This window comes from Ovis canadensis, chromosome 1, assembly GCF_042477335.2.
Source record: "Ovis canadensis isolate MfBH-ARS-UI-01 breed Bighorn chromosome 1, ARS-UI_OviCan_v2, whole genome shotgun sequence".
Taxonomy (NCBI): Eukaryota; Metazoa; Chordata; class Mammalia; order Artiodactyla; family Bovidae; genus Ovis; species Ovis canadensis.
Window position 1 is genome coordinate 63,758,845 of NC_091245.1, and position 21,018 is coordinate 63,779,862.

At 38.1% G+C, this 21,018-nt stretch overlaps 1 protein-coding gene across 5 annotated transcripts in view; it reads right to left on the bottom strand.

Annotated features, from left to right (window-relative positions):
• The window catches only part of COL24A1 (collagen type XXIV alpha 1 chain), a 392,145-nt gene that overhangs the window by 44,873 nt on the left and 326,254 nt on the right, over positions 1-21,018 (bottom strand). The window lies entirely within an intron of this gene.

The following is a 21,018-nucleotide window of genomic DNA, read 5'->3' on the forward strand; positions in this document are numbered from 1 at the left end:
AGTAAACAATATTTCCTCAAAGCCAAAACCTAAAACAAGGATTTTTGTAGAGCTTATAAGTGAAGGATAGTTATTACATTTTCATAGGTTTAAAACATCAAAAGAAAAATAATATTTCAAGACACAGAAATTATATGAAATTATAGTTTCCATATCTATAAACAAAGCTCATTCATTTGTATATTGTCTGTGACTGTTTTGTGCTAAAATGGTAGAGTTCAGTAGTTGTAGCAGAGGCTCAAAGGCACGTATTGCTTCCCACCTCTGACTGTTGCACTGAAAATTCCTGTGATGCGATTATAAATTGACAAGTGCTTCGAGCAGAACATATATTGACTTGTGAGATTTTATGATCACTGCATATCCATTGTATCAAAACAAAAAAAGAAAAAAGTCAACTTTGAATGTTGTATTTTTAAGGTACAGTGGAATGTGGATTATTTTGTGATCAAGCTAGATGTCAAAGTTTTGTGTTTATTATGTGATGACACTACAGCTGTGCTTAAAAAAATACTATATACATCAACACTATTATACCAAGCACTTGACACAATATTCCCACTTCACAGAAATGTAACAGAAAAATCAGGAAAACTAAAATGGAGTATCTCATCACAATAAAAAATTCTTCACAAAAATTTGAAATGGAGTTGCAACTAAAGTGAAATTTATAAGTGGTTCATTTGTTAGTCCGACAATGAAAGTCACTTATTGATAGACAATTAAATCATGCAGCAAAAATAAACTTGTTTGTTAGCCTTTTGGCAAGAACAGTTGCTTGAAATGTCAAGGACATCGGAGTACTATCAATAGTCAACTAAAAATCAAGGCAAATATTTCCAAGTGGTTTTACTTGCCTCTTGGTCAATCGATAGATGTTAGTAATACTACTATTTGTTTGAGGAATCAATGCTGAGTTTGAAGTGCCTGCAAAGTTAACCTCTATGAATAGCTGCTGGAGGTAAGAGTATATATAGGTAAGAGTAACTTCAAGTAAGTTACAAAACTAAATCAGTACAGACTGATGTGGAATCTGCTAAAATGTGATAAGATTGATAGCAAGAGATCAGAAAAAGATGAACTAGACAAATTAAAAACACTTGTGAAAAAGTTAAGATATTTAGAGCTATGATTATTCATTGTATTTTATTCACCAGGTACTCTGAGGAAATACTTGAATCTACAATACGTTATTGTGCCAGTACTATCAAGAGTGAACTCCATTGACTCTTGAACCACTTTCAGTGGTTCTGTGAATTTTGTTTGTCAAAATAGAAACTGAATCTCCTGACTCTGACATGCAGCAGTTTGATGGCTTTGCAGGAATGAAGCTTTACTGGGCTTTTTGAGGTTACGACTCAAGGGTTTTTTTGTATAAGAACTGCCCTCAACCTCTATTACTAATGATATGTGATTTTAGAAATTAAATTTTGCTGCAGATTTATTTAATGTTTATCTGTGAATTCAACCCCAAACTGCAAGGCAGAATAATGCTTACATGTGAAACATAGTGTGATAAAATCATTTTGATGACAACTAATATTTGAATCACAAGTAGTTCACACAACTTTATACACTTCCTCTGAAAAATTGAAACAAGTGAGATCTCCATTTCCACAAAAATTTTTGGTGGGTAGATATTCTGAACTCAAACACTTTCAGTAGTATTTTTCAGATCTAGATGCATGAAATTTCTCTATTTCAAAATGAATTTAACTATCTGAGGAGTTTCAACCGAAACTTCAACTGGAAATAACTAATGTACAACATAATGACATGCCTAAAAGGCAACTATCAAAAAAAGAACCTAGCAGAATTTTATAAATTCTTTCCAAGCAATGAATACGCTAGATTAAAATCATATGCTCATGAACTGCAATATTTGGCAGTACATGTCTATGTGAAAAGAATGTTCAAAGATGAAATATGTAAGACATGCAAATATCATTATGTCAGCACTAACAAATGAAATATTAATGACAAGAAATTGTAATAAGCTAAAGGTTATCTCCCATGCAAAAGAATTCCGTTTTTCTCATTAGTAGACTTGTATCACAAAAATTATGCTAATATTTAAAATCCATAAAAATTTATTTTCTTTCTTGTTACATAAGTTCTTAAGCAATACTCCTGATTTTGCTTTTTGCCTTGCAAACTCAAAAAGTTATTAATATTTACAGAAAAATTTTTCTGACCCCTATTTTAGGAGATTATTGTTACTTTCTGAGTTGATTCCTGGGATACTAAATTGGGTTGCACAATAGTCATTCTATGCATTGAACAACATTTTTGCTGAATATCATCTATGTGTAAGAAAGGCACCATGGGAAGCCCTGTGAAAAACGTAGACAAGATATAGTTTTAATTTTTAAGAAGCCTAAAATTAAGTGAGAAAGACTGTAATATATAAATAGTTCTAATAAAGGCAGAAATTTAAAAAAAAACATGAGAAAAGAGACTTAACGTAAATAATAGAGAGGTTCTGAAGAGGGGAAGTTACCTCTGGCACTAATCAGAAAAGGAATTACTGAGAAGGTAGGCTTAACTGGAATATAAGGTAAAGATATTCCCCTAAAAGTTATAAAAGTGGTAGGAGAAATGACTGGCTCAAGATAGGCTAGAGTCATTTCTGTGGAGAGCCTGGCTGGCAGAATAGGATTTAAAAAGTAAAGCCAATTTTGAATTTAATGCTAAAGCATTTTTCCTTTAAAAAAGAAAATCTCCAAATCATCTTGTATCTTTTTATCCTCTTACTAACGGCAAAAAATAGTTCAATATACTTAAAAAATGACCTTTTCAAAGTAGATTTTCCTCATGATCATAAAACACTAAAATAAGAATAAAATTGTATATTACATCACTAGGTGCCAGGTACTATACTTGGTGCTTAAGGATATAGACTCTCATTCCTCAGCTTGACCTTCACATCTTTCTTTGTCCCAATCTACATCAACCATTTTCTCTCTCACCACTTATCTATATTGGTGGCTCAGTATTTGTAAGGAACCTTTATGAGGGTAAAATCTTGATAGAGGGAAGGCGAATGAGGGCGGGAGGTAGGTAGGGAGAGAGATTCACACTGTGGATTTAGGATTCACGTGGTGTGGTTCTTCAAGTTTGCTTGCACCTTATCCTAAGCTAGTCAATGCTAGCTCTTTCCCTTTGATTTTTTTTTTTTTTTTGCTTTTTGGCTGCTGCTGCTGCTGCTGCCGCGTCGCTTCAGTCGTGTCCAACTCTGTGCGACCCCATAGACGGCAGCCCACCAGGCTCCCCCTTCCCTGGGATTCTCCAGGCAAGAACATTGGAGCGGGTTGCCATTTCCTTCTCCAAGGCATGTGCAATCTTGGTTCTGGATCAGGGATCTAACCCATGTCCCCTGCATTGAGAACTGGAAGCACAGAATCTTAACCACTGTACCTCCATGGAAATCCCTCCCTTTTCTTCTTACAATGTGTTTTACATTGATTTAATTTGGTCTGTGAGCCTTTTGGTTCCATACCTTGGGGTAGATTATCTGGTAGTGTACATTCCATATGAATGATGAGAACCGTGGAGACAGGAGATAATGCCATTTAAGAGCTCATCATTACAAATGAAAGCAAATCTATTCATAGTCATTTGAAATTCTAGGATACAGAATTTCAGAAATGTTTAGGAAAGACCTAAATCTTATATCAATGGCCAGGATTCTGATGCAAATATGACTGCAGGAAAATCCAGTTTCAAAAACAAAGTTTGGGTGAACAATGCTCCTCCCAATAAAAAGAGGTTAAAAACCTGAAGAAACCAATGGCCTGAAGAGAAAGCTGATTTTACAAAGTCATAAACAAAAGATGAAAGGAAGGAAGAAAACAGCTACAGCGGACCACCAGAGCAGCTTCAGAATTAAACTAGCTGAAAAGTTGTAAACTATGGATCAGCATAATTTTTTTTTTTTCTAAATAGTGGGTTGTCTTTCAAGACTGTGTATATCCGATGTCTGGATGTATTGAAGAAGTAATGGATTCCAGATGGAGAGAACACATAACACGTGAAAGATCACTCTAGCTGATTTTAGGGCACCACAACATCCTACAATTCTAAAATAGTACCACTTCACCTCACTTTATTTGTAATTTCGGTATTGAAAAAAAAATCTTTATGCTCAAACAGAAAAAAAAAAATGTATCTTTTGGATGACACATGAACCATGGACAGTCAGAGACTGCCAAACACTCCTGAAGTCAGTAAGTATTTTTAGTGAGAATAATAAAGGCCATATGCCTAGTCCACAGGGTTAACTGTACACTAGGAACTTAATTTTACTTGCAGTACTATCAGATATTTCACACAGCACAAAAAATGTGTTCCAAATCATTTACTGTTCACATTGGTTTCTTAGAGAAAAATCTGAGGAAAGTAGCAGAGTGTTCTGTACAGAGTTCCAAGCAATGTTTCATACAAGTAGAGAACAAACATTTCTTGTTATGAATACACAGATGGATGAGTGATTCTGTGTTCAAGAGAAACAGATGCTAATCCCTAGGAATTCTTTCCAGTGTCTTCTACATGATTTGTCTAAAACCAATCAGCAAAGGATAAGTCACTCTGAACAAATTTTAAAAAGCAAATAAAATCAAAATTACCATTAATTTGTTCAGAGATGCTGAGACCAATCAACATTTTACCCAAGTCTTAGAAATGTTAATAAAATGGTAAAAGGACATGATGTCTCATGGCCAGAAACCTCCATTATCCTCAGATAGAAGCTAGCCTCCCTGCTGAGAAGGGTTTTGGCTCTGTAGGAAAGTGTCAGTTTTGACAGGACTGAAGCTAATGGCCACTTTAAGACTTGCATCTCCAAGGAAGCAAGTACTTGGATCAATAATGGCAGTATCAACCACCACCACAAGAGTTACTTCTGTGGACAGTCGTCTATGTATCTGTAATAGCAATATGGTTGTGTTGTTTTATCTAATCTGATGTCAGTTATGAAAAGAAAATGAAGTTGCTTTTCACTTTGACTTCTCTGCAGGGAAAGGAAGGAGTCGCTTAAGTATAAATATGCGGTCATCCTGGAACTAAATGTAAAGATCTGGTAATGAAAATGGGGCTATCCGTACATATCAGAGGATAGGCACAGAGAAAAATTTTGGAACAATGATGACTACTTTGGATTTAATAGTGAAATATACCACTGCTGTTTGAATGTCCCTTGGTTTAGCTGTCTTATTCTTATTAGAATGGAAACAAACATATTAAGAAAAAGAATGTGTTAAATAAAGTTTGGGCTTCCCTTGTGGCTCAGCTGCCTGCAATGTGGGAGACGTGGGTATGATCCTAGGGTTGGGGAAGATGCCCTGGAGAAGGGAAAGACTACCCACTCCAGCATTCTGGCCTAGAGAATTCCGTGAACTGTATAGTCCATGGGGTTGCAAAGAGTCGGACATGACTGAATGACTTTCATATAAAAACCCACATTTTAAGGAGGATTAGCAAATGAATACTATCTTTAAAGTTTTGAGTAAGATGAGAAATTTTTGATGTTAATTTCATTGATTTTTCAACAGTAGATTGATAAAATTTAAACTACACAGAACTTCAAATTGGTTATGATGTTTTTATCTAAAGTAAAATTACTAGGAAAAGAGTTTTATCTTTTCCCTGCTGCCAAGAACACTCCTTTGTGCTCAATCATATGTTTATATAGTTACTTGCTGTATGAGAAACCAGTAATTAAAACTAATGTAATTTCTATAGTACCAAAAAATAAATATGATGACCTAATAATTTTTTTTTTGGCATAATATTAGGCAACATAAGTGGGTTTTCCCCAGTGGCTCAGTGGTAAAGAATCCACTTGTAATGCAGGAGCCACAGGAAATGCTGATTCAATCCCTGGGTTAGGAAGATCCCCTGGAGGAGGGCATGGCAACCCACTCCAATATTCTTGCCTGAAGAATCCTATGGACAGAGAGGAGCCTGGCAGGCTACAGTCCATGGGGCTGCAAAGTTGGACACAACTGAGTGACTGAGCACAATAGTATATACATATATATATGTGTATATATATACACACACACATACACACACACGCATACAACATTAAAGTACCATATTTTTAAAGCCAGCAAACCAATGGGTTACAAAATAATACTTTGTTTCCTTTACTCCAAGCAACTGAAATCACTTCTGTTTAAGTAGGAATTTCTCATTTTATTTGGCTTACTAAATATATCCCTCTTCGGAAAAAACTGGCTGTTTAAAAATATGTGGGGTAGCAATTATTAGGTGATTATGTGCAGGGCTATATTACGCATAAATATGGTAGTATTTATAACATTTTCTTGCAGGGGCAATCATAAATAATGTGGCCAAATGTTAGAAATAAGATTTATGAATGAGCTATATACTAAAATTAGGAGGTAACTTTAGTTTTGAATGGCTAAACCTGTTAAAGCCTATGGAACTCAGAGTGGGACTGAACTGAGGCATGTCTTAAGGTAGTGGAGACAAGTCTGCCTGACTAGGTCTGTTCTCAAGAGCATACACAACTGACTCTTGTTCAGTTTTAATAGATACAGGCATTTCAACATTGTATTACCTCACAGAAATGAATTACTCATTCATAGAACAATTGATGGTTTATCGTTCTTGCAAAACAGTGTTTCAAATGCCACTATAATATTGGACAACATTACTGTATGCTATGAAATCTCCTTTACCCAGGCCTCAGCATATAATCACAAGACTAATGGGGGGGGGGGGGGAATGAAGGAGGATATTTCACCTACGTCTTTCACTTTTAGCATGACTAGGCAGTCATACCACTATGAAGATATGAAAATCTATCATTTATTTAAAAAATAATATGTCTATATCCATACTATCTTACTTGATCTTCAGGTAATCCTGTTAACATGCCAAACTTTATCCTGACTGCAGGTCTTTTCATTTGGGTCTTTCATATGGCAAGTTCCTCCCTCATTCTTTAAATATTTGGTTTACTCTTACCTTCAGCCCTTAGCTCAAATGGAAGCCTTCTCAGTGAGTCCTCTACAGTCTACAATCTATCTTAAAATCTATTTACCATTATGCTTTCTTTCTTGCATAGCTCTTCCAACCATTTAGAATTACTTGATTTGTTTAAAGACTACTACTCAATCATTAAGTTGTTTCATATTAAATTGTGATTTTATTTTTAAGGTAAAAAATGGTTAAATGTCAGCAATTTCTTGCTGTTCCATGTATGTTCCAGGCGGCAGTTCTTTGCCCATCTTGTTCACTGCGATCTTTCCTAACTCCAGGTTCATGCTGCAACTGAGCAGGACCCTATGGGGTCTTCCCTAGGATAGGCCCATCCCCCCATATCCTCTGCTTTAGCTCCCCTCTGAAGTATCTACACTATAATATCTGATGAACATTTCTTGAGTTGTTTCACACACATTCAAGAAGTGAAAGTCACTCAGTCACGTCTGACTCTTTGCAATCCCAAGGTCTGTATCCTACCAGGCTCCTCTGCCCATGGAATTCTCCAGGCAAGAATACTAGAGTGGGTTGCCATTCCATTCTTCAGAGGATTGTCTTGACCCATGGGTTGAACCCAGGTCTCCCAAATTGCAGGTGGATTTTTTACTGTCTTAGCCACTAAAACCCTCACCAAACAGAAGAAGTTAACTAGCTGATAGCTAGGGGTATGTGGCCCCCAGTCCCACTGACAGCTAAGGATTGACGATGTTAACCCTTCTGACCATCCTGTAACCTCACAATGAACCAGAGAATTGTTTATGAGCCAAACACATATCCTGTGATACCCTTCCTTAACTGTGCTTGTCAAAATGCTTTGCTGAAACTCATCGGAGAGTTTGGAGCATTTTGAGCACTAGCTGTCTAGGACTCCTTGTATCGTGACTTACAATAAACACTGCACTTTCCTTCACCACAGCTTGGTGTCAGTGAATTGGCTTTACTGTGTAGGCGAGTGGACCCAAGTTTGGTTCAATAACACTGTTAAGTACTAGACAAATATTTGGTTACTGAATGTTAGCCTAGCCATGAAAATTATTATGAAAAAACATAACTCAATAAGTGCATGCAGCCTAGTAAGCACCTCACATATAACATCTCATTTGATCCTCATAAAAACCATATGAATTAGATATTACTGTATCCATTTTATAGATGATTCTTAAGTAGCAAGCACATCTTAATTTTAAACTCCGTCTCAAGTCATAATTATTACGCAAAGAACATTTTTTCTTCAAATATTTATTGAGTTTCTTCTAAATGGACCTGACACTATGCTAAGTACTAGAGATACAAAAACAAAACAGAACACCAGTACTAGAGCAGTTTACAAATGCCTGAGGGAGAAAGACATTAAGATCATTAATTAGTGCCCAAATGATCCATGCTCTGATGGAATCAGTGTACAGAGTGTACAGAAGTTCAGAGCAGGCGCGCTTAGCTTTGACTAGTCCAAGGAAGGGTGCCTGAAAGAAATAACTGTTCAATCCTGAAATATTAAGAAGTTTTTCTTCCTATGGTTAAAGATGGAAGAGTCTTCAAAGCAGAGGGAATATATTACATGTACAAAGGCATGAAAGTGGGGGAAATATAAAGAATTTGGGGGAATGTCTAATAAATTAAGCACGATTGAAAAACCATAGCGCAATGGTTAAGAATACAGGCTCTGAATCTAGACTGTGTGATTTTGAATCCTGGCTCTATTATTTATTGTGTGTGTGATCTTGAGCAATTTACTTAGTCTGAGTCTCAGCTTCCTTTTCTGTAAACTGAAGATAATAGCTATACTTACTTCATGGAGTTTTGGTGAGAATAAACTTCATACATACTCAGCACCTTGCACATAGCATTTAATAATTGTTAGACTAAAAAAGAAAGGTGGAATATAAGACTGAGGCCAGATCATAAGGAAACAATATTCCACAAAGAGTACAGACTTTACTGGATTTGGAGTCACTGAAGAGTCAACTAGGAAAGTTACATCCTCTAGCAAATCTTTCATTTTGTTGCTAATAAGCAGCCCAATAGGCTGAGTTCTGTCTGTTTTGGAAGAGTTCCTAATGAGCAGTAAATGGGCCAAAACAAGCAGAAGGGTGGAGAAGAGGGAGAAAGTAGCAATCAGGATAAAGCCTAACTGGATAGTCAACCCCTTAATAATCAAGAGGTGACAGGATTTGATGAATGCAGATCTGGCCCATGCTGGTATGTTTCTTCCTTCAAAATACTAAGAAAAAAGAAATATATCTTGTTAGAAACAAGTTTCTTTTGGGGTGACCAGCTCATAAACTAGGGAATACACCGCCCAGAGGGGTGCTGGGACTGCTGGTGTTCTTAACAGAGGCTTCCATGGTGGTCCTGCTACTCTATGCTTGGATTATGAGTGGCTGATGAAGTGTGTTTTTCCTTCTTAGATTTAGACTACGTGGACACAATCCACAGGTGGAAAAATGCAAGACTTTCAACTTTCTTCAAAGAGAAGCATCTCATTTTTGACAACACTTAAGCCTGTGTTTATCTGATGAAGTTCAAAGTCAAGATTGAAACACTTGGATTGGTCCCAAGTCGTTAGTTTGTTTCTTTCCCTCTTTTTCAATCACCAATGTTATTAGTTGCAGCAATGAAAAATAAAGATGGGTAAGCCTTCATTTTGATGACGGGTAAGCCTTCATTTTGATGACAAATAGATTTACGGTCTTTTCAGGGAAAAAGTTGTTTTCCTTTTTCATAAATGACTCAGGTATTATGCTAATACAGAAGTCCAGCTCAATGAAAACAGCATGGTAGACTCATTTACTGCAGATGTGCTAAGCTGACTAGTCTCAAACCACTCATTTATACAGAAGAAAATTCACACAGTCAACTGTGAGCTTCCCCAATACCATCCTTCAGTTGCAGTCACATGACCTTGAAGAAACACAAACTGCAGTGTGAGTATGCCAAAAATTCTTTAACTCTTTTGGCCACATCAAAAAGAGAAAGAACATTGTTTAGGAAAATCAGGCACTTGCATAATCCTAGAAATCCCAGAATAAATGTTTTTCTCAGTGGAAAAATCCAGCAGTCTTTAACGGCAAGCCAAAAAACACCATGGTGCCATGATTTGAAAAGAAGACAATAAAAAAAGGAAACACACACACAAAAGACCAATAGAATGATGCCCTTATCCTTTGTTGAAAATATTCCAGGTAACTTGCTAATATTTAGAAATTATACTGCTTTCTCTTAAATTGTTTTTCTGTCACCATAGTAGCTTTTAGAAATAATTCCCTTAGAAATCACATTTCCTAATGACTAGTTTAGCCACTGTACCTAGTTTCACAGAACAGACTAGTCCCTTATTAAGCATTATAATTCTAGTTTCATAACAAATATTCTACAGGGAGCAGAGACATTTGTAAAAAATGCTTCTATATCCATAAATACCAATAGCATGTGTAAACCTTGGGGTTAAAAGGGGACTCCTTGAGGGAAAGTTATTTTGCTTTTATTTCAAAGGTTACAAAATACTTCAGTACTTTTAACCTCCTGATATTCTAAGTATGCATGTAATTTTTTTCCTAACATTTTTTGAAAACACTAAAAAGTAGGAGACAATGAGTTATGATCTGATACCTAATTGCTTACTAACAGAAATACCAGATGCTGCTCAATTTCATGGCTCTGGGAGGTATATTGTACAGTATTCAATATTATTGTAATTCATTCATCCTTTCATTGCAAAATTCAATGAGTTTTTTATTCAAATATAAAGGGATATGTGGCTCAGAATCGATTTTTTAAATGACCCTCAATTAGAAGTAGGATAACTTTCTAAGTGGAGCTAGGATACGCACGTTTTGTTGTCTGACTGATCCCTTGATTTCAAGTATTCAGCATCTCCATCTATTCTAAGCTCTTCTAGCATTTAAATATGGTTAAGGTTCTCTAATTTAAGAATAACTTTCGACCTTAGACTCAGTTTCTTCTCTACTTATTTTCCTACCTTCTCCTTTAGAGCTGAATTTCTTCATTTAACTGTCTGTATATTTTGATTTCCTCACTACTGTCACTCTCAAGCACTAAGTCCTGTTTCTGCCTCCACTAATCAAATAACGATTTACTTGCTCAAGTTACCAATGATTTCCATATACTAATATGCAACAATTATAATGATATCTTATTAGATTTCTGTATTAGTTGGGGGGGGGTCCTTATTTGCAAACATCAGAAAACAATTAAGCAAAAAGTTTACTGTAAAGACATGGAGTAGCTCATATAATCACAGAAAAATCTAGAAAACCAGGTTTGGAAAGTGGATAAAATTAAAAGAGTAGGCAGCCAGAATTTGGACACTATAGTCAGCACCACCCTAGCTCTTGAATGTTGACGCCAGTCATCCCTGGAGACTGAGTGCCATTGAAAGTTATTGCTACTGCCACCAGAAAAGAGTCTCATTATCCCTGGTTCTGTGTATTATTAACTTCTCAATTCAAAGTGTAGGTGAATATACTTGATTGCTTAGGCCTGGGTCATGGGCCAGCATCCCTGTTTCAAAGAGGGAATGCAAGGTGAAGGTCTGAAATTTTGACTTCTGTAGTAAAAGGTGGCTTCCCGTTAAGACTCAAAAAGAGAGAAAACACAAAAATTTCTGAACATAAAAATGGGATTGAGACACCGAGTAGCCAAAAAGCCAAACCAAAAACAGAATAAAACATGTCCAACACAGTCTCTCATGATTATTAGATGCAGCTGATGAATCTCTCCCTTGAAATATTTTTAAGCTTATAAGACAAGGCATTCTTTTTCTATTATGGCCACTCTCTTAGGCTCCTTTGTAGTCCCCTCTTCTTTACATGACTTACAAAGGATAAAATTCATCACCACTTGGTTCTAGACCTTCTTTCTACTGTTAACCTAATATTTGTGTTTTTTCTTCATTTGCTCCCCATATCCCCCCCACTGCCTATCCTCTATGTTGTTAATTTTCCTAGGAGTCTCACCTTTATGGACTGCTTCCTCTGATTCTCTTGCGGTCTGACTTCCAGTCGTGGTTGGCCAATGGGATGAACCACTAGGACACCAAGTTACCAGAAGAGAGAGATAATATATGTTTTCTCCCATCTCCTCCCAACTTGGGCATTCTGTAAGTGACTGGGTTACTTTCAACTATGGCTCCTGTAGGATTCTCCTTTTCTAATAGCTCTGGGTCTCAACTTGACTCTCAACCTGACATTCTTTCTTTCCTTTAGCCTTTCAGCTCTCAGGGTGGTTAACTGCTTCCTACTGTTGATAGGCTCTGAATTTACTCAACATCATTTAGTGACTGACTTAACCCTGACCACACTTCTATAATTAGTCTCTTCAAAATTCCAGCTGAGTATTCCATCTACTTCAAAACAGGACTCTAGTACATTTTACTAGGTTGGTACTTTAAATTTATATTTGATTTCCTTTCTGAGCCCTAGCTCCAAATATCTAATTGCTCACTTACCACCTCTGCTTGAATGTCAGAACCTCTCCCACAAAATTTGCTTTTTTAGTGATGGGCACTACAATGCATTGAATTAGAAACTTGAACAAGTTAGAAATTTAGAAGTTATCCTTGACATCTCCCTTCCTCCTGCACCTTCCATAATCAAGCATTGAAGTCACATTAAAGCTATTTCTTAAATACTGCCTAAATCCATCCATTTCTTTCCATTTCCACTTCATCAGTCTAGTACAAACCGTGCATATATATAGCCTGGAATATTGCAGTACATAGTCTTTTTAGTCTTCTGCATCTACTCCTGCCCCTTCCCATCCATTTTTCACACTGGAGCCATAATAATATTCCCCCTACATTTAATATTCAATGGGGTCCCACTGTCTAGATAATGCTCAGTATCCCTGATAATTCTTTCATTATCCACCATGATGCTGCTCTTGCTTACCTCAGCAGCACCAAACTGCATCATTCTACACTTTGCTCACTAAACTCTAGCCACAACTGACCTTCTTCCTCTTCTTCTTCAATCATACTGTTCTTCCTAGCATTGTATATGCTATTGTTTCTGCCTAGAATATTTCTTTTTTGCTTTCTCCACTCCCCATTATGATTCCTAATTTACTCCTGCTTATAGTTCAATGTCATCTCTCTCTCCCTATATCTTCATATAAAACCACTTTCCTGAGGTATAGTTGACATAAATTTCAAAATCTAGAGCCTGATAAATTGACATAAAGAATACATCTGTGAAAAAGTACATTAAAATGAAGGTAACATATCTACCACTTCCAAAATGTTCCCCCTCTCCCTCTGTAAGTCATCCTCACACACACTTTGCTCTCCAGGAAAACAATGACTTGCTTTCTGTCTCTACAGATTAGTTTCCAGGGTCTAGAATTTTATATAGGTGGCAGTATACAGTATGTCCTCTTTGCTGTGCCTTTTTCCCCACTCAGAATAATTATTTTGAGATATATTCATATTGTTCAGTTCAGTTCAGTCACTCAGTCATGTCCAACTTTTTGTGACCCCATGAATCACAGCACATCAGGCCTCCCTGTCCATCACCAACTCCTGGAGTTCACTCAGACTCACGTCCCTCGAGTCAGTGATGCCATCCAGCCATCTCATCCTCTGTCGTCCCCTTCTCCTCCTGCCCCCAACCCCTCCCAGCATCAAAGTCTTTTCCAGTGAGTCAACTCTTCACATGAAGTGGCCAAAGTACGGGAGTTTCAGCTTTAGCATCATTCTTTCCAAAGAAATCTCACGGTTGATCTCCTTCAGAATGGACTGGTTGGATCTCCTTGCAGTCCAAGGAACTCTCAAGAGTCTTCTCCAACACCACAGTTCAAAAGCATCAATTCTTTGGCGCTCAGCCTTCTTCACAGTCCAACTCTCACATCCATACATGACTACTGGAAAAATCATAGCCTTGACTAGACAGACCTTAGTCAGCAAAGTAATGTCTCTGCTTTTGAATATGCTGTCTAAGTTGGTCATAACTTTTCTTCCAAGGAGTAAGCGTCTTTTAACTTCATGGCTGCAGTCACCATCTGCAGTGATTTTGGAGCCCCTACCCGCCAAAAAAAGTCTGACACTGTTTCCACTGTTTCCCCATCTATTTCCCATGAAGTGATGGGATCGGATGCCATGATTTTCATTTTCTGAATGTTGAACTTTAAGCCAACTTTTTCACTCTCCTCTTTCACTTTCATCGAGAGGCTTTTTAGTTCCTTTTCACTTTCTGCCATAATTGCTCATTCTTTTATTGCAGAATAATATTTCATTATATATATGTACCACAATTTGTTTAGCCATTTACCTTTTGATGGACACATGGATTGTTTCCAATTTGGGGCTATTGCAAAGAAAACTGCAACACATATTCATGTGCAAGTTTTTGTGTGGACATATGCTTTTATTTCTCTAGGCAAGTTCAGAATGGCTGGTTCATAAGCCAGGTGTACCTTTAAAATTTTAAGATAAGGCCAGTGTATTAGATAATTGACATCTTAATAGTACTGAGTCCTTTGATTCGTGAATATAGTGTATACATCATTTATTTGAGTCTTTAATTTCTGTCAGCAATGTCATACAGTTTTCAGTATCAAATTTCATATTTTAGCGGGGTCAGATTATCCAATTTTAACTGCAGTAAATATTGCTTTTTAAATGTCAATTTCCTATTGCTCAGGAATACAGTATATAGAAATACATTTCATTTTTCATATTGATATTGCACCCTGCAGCCTTGCTAAATTAATATTTTTTTGTAGGTTCTGAAGGATTTTCTATATACATGATCATGTCATCTGTGAATAAAGACAGTTTTATTTCTTTCAGTCCAATCTGGTGGCTCTTCCTTTTTGTTTTATCGACTAGAAACACTGACAGTCTGAATGTCTGAATGTCTCATGTAAATGTAAGAGAATAATAAACATATCTGTTGGCATGTGAGGCCTCAGGTTTGTCTCACAAACACCTACACAAAAAAATACTTCTTGGAGGAAGTATTCAAATAATAATAGAAACAAATTCAGAAGATTCTACAAGAAATACTGAAAGTAACAGTGACTGAATAGTTGCATTTACTACTCTGTTAAAAAAGAAACAAAGGATATAGAGAAGTAAATGCATGAGGATTAAGTCAAAATTCAACCTTATATTTAAAAAATGATGAAGGGAAAGGATGGCTTATGGAAACAAAAGGGCATGAGAGCAAATAAAAGTATTTGTTTTGTTAGAGGGAAGATACAATTAGTGACATATTAAAAAAATTACCAGAGTTAAATAAATACACATCTGGTTCTTAAATTCAGGGCAACTGCTACCAGAACACCAGCTGAAAGAGAATAGGTAACTTTTAAACCAGCAGAAGAGAATTCAATCAATACAATGAAAATTAGAAAATAAGAAAAAGAGAAACAAACACCCCAAAAGATAGTACAGGACAAAGAAACTAAAGAATAAAGATGGCAAAATATTCTTAATAGAGGAATTTAGACGCAGTCTCTCTAAGACTAATAGTAGGATGTAATAGGATTTCTGCTATTATTAGCAGTGGTAGAATGTCTACTATTACAGCTCCATTTTCAAATAGTAGTGGGAGTCCCTATCAGCCTGTGTTGAAAGAAGAAAAAAAAATTGAGTTTAAGAGTTACAGTTGCCAGTGTTTGAAAATATTACCACCTAAAGCCCCAATAGGATCACAATAGCAAAATATTAGAAATAAAAAATCCAATTGTATAGAATATAACATAAATCAGTAAAGGAAAGATACATCCATCTGAATGCAGAGTTTCCAGAGTAGCAAGGAGAGATAAGAAAGCCTTCCTAAGTGATCAATGCAAAGAAATAGAGGAAAACAATAGAATGGGAAAGACTAGAGATCTCTTCAAGAAAATCAGAGATACCAAGGGAACAGTTCATGCAAAGATGGGCACAATAAAGGACAGAAATAGTATCGACCTAACAGAAGCAGAAAAAATTAAAAAGAGGTGCAAGAATATATAGAAGAACTATATAAAAAAGATCTTAATGACCCAGATAACCATGATGGTGTGATCACTCACTCTGCTAGAGCCAGACATCCTGGAGTGGGAAGTCAAGTGGGCCTTAGGAAGCATCACTATGAACAAAGCTTGTGGAGGTGATGAAATTCCAGCTGAGCTATTTCAAATCCTAAAATGATGATGCTGTGAAAGTGCTGTACTCAATATGCCAGCAAATTTGGAAAACTCAGCAGTGGCCACAGGACTGGAAAAGGTCAGTTTTCATTCCAATCCCAAAGAAAGGCAATGCCAAAGAATATTCAAACTACTGCACAATTGCACTAAACTCACACATTAGCAAGGTAATGCTCAAAATTCTCCAAGTTAGGCTTCAACAGTATGTGCACTGCAACTTGCAGATGTTCAAGCTGGATTTAGAAAAGGCAGAGGAACCAGAGATCAAATTGCCAATATTTGTTGGATCATAGAAAAAGCAAGAGAGTTCCAGAAAAACATCTGCTTCATTGGCTAAGCCAAAGGCTTTGACTGTGTGGATCACAACAACAAACTGGAAAATTCTGAAAGAGATGAGAATAGCGGACCACCTTACTGGCCTCCTGAGAAACTTGTATGCAGGTCAAGAAGCAACAGTTAAAAACCAGACATGGAACAAAAGACAAGTGCCAAATTGGGAAAGGAGTATATTGGGATACAAGGTATACAAGACTGTATATTGTCATCTTGCTTATTTAACTTTTATGCATAGTACATTATGTGAAATGCCAGGCTGGATGAAGCACAAGCTGGAATCAAGATTGCTGGGAGAAATATCAATAACCTCAGATACGCAGATGACACCACCCTTATGGCAGAAAGTGAAGAGGAAGTAAAGAGCCTGTTGATGAAAGTGAAAGAGGAGAGTGAAAAAGCTGGCTTAAAACTCAAGATTCAAAAAATTAAGATCATGGCATCCAGTCCCATCAGTTCATGGCAAATAGATGGGGAAACAATGGAAACAGTGACAGACTTTATTCTCTTGGGCTTCAAAATTGCTACAGATGGTGAGTGCAGCCATGAAATTAAAAGACACTTGCTCCTTGGAAGAAAAGCTATGACAAACCTAGATAGCATATTAAAAAGCAGAAACATTACTTTCTTGACAAAGGTCCGTCTAGTCAAAGCTATGGTTTTTCCAGTGGTCATGTATGGATGTGAGAGTTGGACTACAAAGAAAGCTGAGTGCAGAAGAACTGATGCTTTTGAACTGTGGTGTTGGAGAAGACTCTTGAGAGTCCTTTGGACTGTAAGGAGATCCAACCAGGCCATTCTAAAGGAAATTAGTCCTGATTATTCATTGGACGGACTGATACTGAAGCTGAAACTCCAGTGCTTTGGCCACCTGATGTGAAGAACTGACTCATTTGAAAAGACCCTGATGCTGGGAAAGATTGAGGTCAAGAGGAGAAGGGGTCAACAGAGGATGAGATGGTTGGATGGCATCACCGACTCAATGGACATGATTTGAGTAAGCTCTGGGAGTTAGTGGTGGACAGGGAAGCCTGGCATGCTGCAGTCCACAGGGCTGCAAAGAGTTGGACATGACTGAGCGACTGAACTGAACTGAACTTAAAGCTAAATAAGGGCATGAGGTGGAGAAAGAGTAGAACTCTAGGACAAAGGATGGGGATATCTGACCAGACATGGGCAAGACCAACAGACGTGGGCAAGACCAAGAACTGTGAACCTTCAGTCCCTCTTAGTCTTTCTTGCTTGTGGAGATAGCCACCCTGCTCAAGTATCTGGAAGCACCATTAACAGGCTAAAGGACTGGCAATCTGAAGCCTTGACTCAACTGTGGCCTACAGTCAATGAGGTTGAAGTGCTATAACTTCCCTGCTGCTGCTGCTGCTGCTAAGTCACTTCAGTCATGTCCGAGTAAAGAGTAACTTAGCAGTGGAGATGCCTGAGGAACATGAATGCCAAGGCAGGTGACCAAAGTCAATATCGAGATGATGGCATGTCGATAATATTACGTTTGACTTGAGGTGATGACAATGGCACTTAGTCTCTGTAGCACATGGTCTGCCTTCCAACAGGCCATGTCTATGGGGTGTGACCCCATAGACAGCAGCCCACCAGGCTTCCCTGTCCCTAGGATTCTCCAGGCAAGAACACTGGAGTGGGTTGCCATTTCCTTCTCCAATGCATGAAAGTGAAAAGTGAAAGGGAAATCGCTCAGTCATGTCCGACTCTTTGCAACCCCATGGACTGCAGCCTACCAGGCTCCTCTGTCCATGGGATTTTCCAGGCAAGAGTGCTGGAGTGGGGTGCCATTGCCTTCTCCCTAGCATACTGCATAGGAAGGGTCCAAAGGCTCAGGAAGATAGAAATGTGCAGATATATTTATCATGTGCCATCTGATCAATCACCATCTAACGATGGCCCCTGAAAGGGATCAAAGGACACTCTTTACCAAGGTGTTAAGAAATCTCAGTATAAAGTTCCCTTATTTAAATAGGGGCCTTCTCTGGTGGCTTAGAGGGTAAAGCATCTGACTGCAATGTGGGAGACCTCAGTTCAATCCCTGGGTTGGGAAGATCCCATGGAGAAGGAAAGGGCAACCCACTCCAGTATTCATGCCTGGAGAATTCCATGGATGGAGGAGCCTGGTAGGCTATAGTCCATGGGGTTGCAAAGAGTTGGACATGACTGAGCGACTTCACTTCACTTCACTGGACTCTGAGTGGCAGAGTCTAGGTGACAGGGCTTTACTAACAGAGAAAAGGTAGAAGCAGTCATGACAATAAGCCACAGGATGGAGCAGAACCAGATGTTCTGGCCACAGAGATCTGTGGTGATTGTTAGTTGATCAAAGAGCCAAGAAATTAAACATACAATATGCCAATATATTGATATATGGGTAGGTCTGTATAATCCTAATTTAAGTCACTATACTTGGGATTCAGAGAAGGCGATGGCACCCCACTCCAGTACTCCTGCCTGGAAAATCCCATGGGCAGAGGAGACTGGAAGGCTGCAGTCCATGGGGTCGCTACGAGTCGGACACAACTGAGCGACTTCACTTTCACTTTTCACTTTCACGCATTGGAGAAGGAAATGGCAACCCACTCCAGCGTTCTTTCCTGGAGAATCCCAGGGATGGAGGAGCCTGGTGGGCTGCTGTCTATGGGGTCACACAGAGTCAGACACGACTGAAGCGACTTAGCAGCAGCAGCATACTTGGGACTCAGGACCTCTCACTAAGTTCCCAGTCTCAAGCCAGTTCCTAGACCAGAACCTTTTGACTGAAGGGGAGGCAGGTTCTCTTTGAAGAACCTGCAATGTGGTCATAGGTGTACACAGCGACTCTTGCCCTAAGCCATCTTCAGAGGGACTTGTGTTCATTTACCAGGTGACTGAACACCGGGAAAAGGGAAAGTCTCAACCTCTCTGGGGCTGTTAGATATTGTACTTGAACTGATAATAAACCTTGGAAATCCAAAATATCGTCATGGCACTCTGGTCAGAGTGGAAAGTTTATGAAGGCTAAGTGATAAATAGTGATAAATGCAGTTTTGGCCTGATATCTTTTCCAAGTAGTTTCAGCAGGGTTATGAGCCCAGTTGTCATTTCTGTATTTTTTTCCTCCAATCTCAGAGAATAGTGAAAATTCCTAACTCATAAAGTAAAGGCTACTGTAGTAGAAAGGGAAGAGACACATGGAAGCCTTTGCTTCCCATCCCTTCCTATCTCTTCCTACCCCTTTCCCCACAGTAGTATACCTAAGGTAACAGCACATCCATGCAGAAAACTGTGCACATTAACCACCATGTCCCAGTGGAAAATTGTAAATACTATTGCCAAAAGATGCAGGAGCAGTGATTCTACCATATTTTGCATCCATTTAACTCGACTGTTTGACGCAAACACCAGATAACTCCAACACTTAAACTTACAAAATTAAATATGTATTGATCTCAGTCACCACTGCAGTTTCTGAACGGTGTCTTTACTAAACAGGATAGCCATTAGCAACAGCAGTTACTGGCCTAGTGAAATACTTCTTACCAATGTTTCTATCTGTAAAGATAATCAGAAGCGGTTTACTTGCTTTCACAAGGCAGAGAGAGCTGTATCCCTTCAATGCCTTATCTCAGTGTTATGTCAGCTCAGTTTCCTCTAATAAAACAGACCATTGGGATAGCTTAACAGTCTTGATAGCTCACAAAATATCATGCAGGTCCATTAAATTGAGGACACTGTGCAACCTGGACCGAATAAGTGCCCTAAAGATATGCTGGAAAAGTAAAAGTTGCTCAGTCATGTCTGACTCTTTGCAACCCCATGGACTATATGGTCCATGGAATTCTCTAGGCCAGAATACTGGAGTGGGCAGCCTTTATCTTCTCCAGGGGATCTTTCCAACCCAGGGATCAAACCCAAGTCTCCTGCATTGCAGGCGGATTTTTTTACCAGCTGAGCCACAAGGGAAGCCCAAAGATATGTCAGAGGATAGAAGTAAAAAGTTCACGACACTTGGTAGATGGAAGAAGTTCCTAGGTTTGGGGGTATATCAGGATTCCCTCTCTAAGAGACAAGTACTTTGCATTGCTCAAAACAATAAAAGAGGCATGATGCTTGGTGAACCTCTCCAGACTTTGGAGTCAATCTATACCACATTTGGGTATGCTGCTACAACCCACTTACTCACTTTATTGTGGCAAAATATATATAGCATATATTTACCATTTTAACCAGTTTTAGATATATAGTTCAGAGGCATTCAGTACATTCACACTGGTGTGTAACCATCACCATCATCCATCTGCAGAACCTTTTCTGTTGCCAAAATGAAACTCTGTACCCATTAAACAGTAACTTCTCCATTTCCTTCTCCTCCCAGTCCTTCCATTCTACTTTCTATGAATTTGACCACTTTAGGTACCTTATATAAATGGAATCGCATAATATCTTTACGTTTGTGTCTGGCTTAGGATAATGTCTTCAAGGTTTATCCATGTTGTAGCATGTGTCAGAATTTCCTTCCTTTTTAAG